Here is a 3475-nt window from a genome sequence, read left to right as displayed (position 1 = left end):
AAGAAAGAAAGAAAGAAAGAAAGAAAGAAAGAAAGAAAGAAAGAAAGGAAAAGAAAAACATGGTATTTTCTAAGTTTGAAGAGTCTCTTGTCCAAAATATGAGTAGTGACAAACTAATTTTTAACTGTGTCAACAGAGGATGGAGAGGCCCATCAAAGAGATGAAATCCGTCTTGACAGGCACAAAGAGAGGCAGCAGGACTGGAACCTTTCCAGGGCAGCTCCTGAAAAGAGGTGGGTTGTTACCTGCAAAAACATGAGTCAGGAAAAAGAGCAGTTCTTTAGCTTGGTAATAAAATGAGAACAAACTTTGCCTCACTGAGGTTTATCGTAACAGAATTGAAGCTCCCTAGAAGGTTCCCTGTTCGTTCTTCACCTTGTAGAACTAGTAGTTAATCTTGAGAATGTCAGGCATAGGAAAGGGAAACATAGTTTATGTCTGTACTGAAGGGAAGGATAAAATTGTTCAGGTGTCTGCTTTTTTATTGATTCCCAAGTGGTGGAAGAAGCTGCTTGCATGCCTGTGTGTAGATGGAAAGCCAGGCACCATAGCCCTAGAAACATCCTTTCTAGGTCTTGTGCTGTGCCACGTACAGTGGGAAGAAGAGTAAGTTTTGAAGGGAGATTTTTGACTCCTGTGAGTAGTTTATTTAACATTCAGAACAGGGATTTGTATAATGGGAAAATGAAGTGGTGTAAAACAAACCCAATAGATTCATAGGAACTAGGCATCGGCAAAGTTTGTGATTCACAAGTGTCTGAGGACTGAGGTTGCTTCTAACTCCAGAAAATGCTGTGCTCCAGAGGTGGGATTTGGGGTTTGGGATAAATGCAAATAAGAAACACTCTCTTACCATATGAGCAATTTTACATCCTCTGGTGATCCTAACACCTGATCCAATCCAGTTTCAAGCTTAAATCTTAACTTGACTCTGCCTAGGTGGTTCCTTGTTTAATTGGCATATTTCTCCTCTTTGCAAAAACTGAACCCATGCAGAAGAGAGAAATGAAAGAAATATCAAGGTGATCAGTGAGTTGGGGACTTGCCACATTGTAAAGTGACAGTAGATCTGTACAGAAATTGGGCCCTTAAAACCAGTAAAGTGGCTGTGAACTTGTAATTGGATGAAAATAAAATTGTCTTCAGAAATAGTTTAAGACTTGAGCATCTTGTGAGTTGGTGATAGTTCTCTTTTCTCGGCATGCATCTGAAGTGTTCTCAGGGCTGCTAGTGTGATTGTGCATCATCAGAACATATATGTTCATGAGATATACCACATTCATTTCCTTTGCTTCTGAGAGTGGGTATATTTATATTGCATATATTCATCTTGTCTGTGAAAATGTATTAATAATTATGTATTTCAAATAGGTCAAAATTACAGAGAAATGAAAATCGAGATATCTGTGAAGTCATTGCTCTTGATGTGCCCAATCCTCGAACTTCCAATGAAGTTCAGTATGATCAAAGGCTCCTCATCCAATCCAAGGTATGTGGATCTAGAAAACAACTTTATCTTGTGTGTAGGTTTCTTATGGTTTCTACTGCTGTGACAAAACACCATAACTGAAAAGCAAGTTGGAAGGTAGGGGTTTGTTTTAAAAGCATACACTTCTGTTTTTTTTTTTTTTGAGGGCGTGGGGATTCAGGTTTTTTTGAGAATTTCATACAATTGCCTTTGACCGTATTCGCTCTCCTCTACCTCCTCCCAGATCCACCCCACCTTTCCCAACAAACCCAACTTTGTACCTTCTTTGTCTTCTTTGGGGATTTTGTTTGTTTAGTTTGGGTTTTTGAAGGTAGGTTCTCTGTATCCCTGGCTGTCCAGGAATTTACTATGTAAACCAGGCTTGCCTTTGTAAACCAGATCTGCTCCTCTGCTCCTAAGTGTAGAGATTAAAGCTATGCATCCCCACATCCAGCCATGTGTCCTTTATTGTTTGGTTAGTCAAAACTTGGTTGGTGGTGTTGTTTGAGACAGGGTTATTAAATGGCTCTGGCTGCCTTAGAAAGGGCTATTTAGACCAGGCTGACTTGAGACTGGCAGAGTTTCACTTGCTGCCTCATTAGTACTGGGATTAAAGATGTGTGATGCTACAGCCACCTAAATCTAAAGAATGCCTTGATTTAATCTTAGTCTCTAAGTAAGAATACAAATGTGTGTGGAGAAGTTTATACTTGTTATTTTATATGAATGTTGCAGTTTTAAATTAGCTGTAAACACAGAACTATTCATTGCTCAGTAGTCAGATTCAGCATTAAATAAGTATACCTTTATATTTGATGTCATTCATTTTTCTACAGGGTATGGGCAGTGGATTTGCAGGTGGAGAAGGTGAAATTTACAATGTTTATGATCAAGCTTGGAGGGCTGGCAAAAATACGGCTCAAAGTATCTACAGGCTCAGTAAAAATCTGGACAAGGTCATTTATGGTGATGACCTCAAAACCAGGATAATGACCAAAAGGTAGCAAAGCAGACAGTTGATGGTTGGTCCTGTTTATGCCAGTAAAAACACAAGTAGTTCATGACCTCTTCTCCTTTTCTCCCAGATTTGTTCCTGATCAGGAGTTTTCTGGTACAGACCATAGACAGAGGGGCCGAGAAGGACCAGTTCAGTTTGAGGATGATCATTTTGGTTTGGATCAGTTTTGGAAGAAGTGCCTCTTTTGGCCTCAAGTCTTTCCTCTGTTGCTGCCCAGCTCATGTTTCAGTCTGAGAACTGTCACTGCATGTTTTCTGGAACTTGGACCAGCAGTCCCACCAATTACTGTACATTGAGTTTTGTCAAAGTTTGTGGCTGTGGTGGGTGCCTTCAGAACTGCTGCATAGGAAACAGCCCTTGCAAAGGGGATGGTGGATTCTTCTCTTTGTACAGTTTCTTATTTACATAGGTGTTGAGCTTCGTGGACCAGGAGTTTTGTTTTGGGGACAAACCCTAGGGTAGAGAATCTTAGTCATGCTAGTCTTTATCCTGGTTTTGATGACATCACAATACATGCCCTTGTCTTGCTTTTGTATGCTGTAAAATACCGTCCCCCATACATATAATCTTCATTAAAATACTATGTTTATTAAAATACTTCTTAAAATACCAAAAAAATCTTAAAAGTATCTAAAATATATAATAAGAAATGTATATTTGATTCTTAGTCGAGACAGTCCTCTAAATTTCAATAGGCATGTCTATTCCTTGAACTGCTTCTCTTCCTCATGCTCCAGTTCTGACCATTGTCACCAAGGAACTGGTGCATGAAGGAGTAGAAGCAGTTGAAGAAATAGAGATACCTATTAAAATTTAGAAGATTGTCTCAACTTAGAATCATATATATAAATATCATATATATATTATATATATATATATCTTATCATATAATTTAATATATTTTTAAGATATTATAGGTATTTTAAGTATTTTAATAGACATAGTATCTTAATGAAGATTATGTATATGGGGGAGGGTATTTTACTGCC

General features: G+C 38.3%; 1 pseudogene; it reads left to right on the top strand.

The window, feature by feature from the left end:
* LOC114633457 overlaps nucleotides 1-2782 on the top strand; it is a 13780-nt pseudogene extending 10998 nt beyond the window's left edge.
* Nucleotides 2783-3475: the final 693 nt, after the last annotated feature.

Source organism: Grammomys surdaster, unplaced genomic scaffold (assembly GCF_004785775.1).
Source record: "Grammomys surdaster isolate TR1022 unplaced genomic scaffold, NIH_TR_1.0 676, whole genome shotgun sequence".
Classification (NCBI taxonomy): domain Eukaryota; kingdom Metazoa; phylum Chordata; class Mammalia; order Rodentia; family Muridae; genus Grammomys; species Grammomys surdaster.
This window is presented reverse-complemented; position numbering and strand designations above follow the sequence as displayed.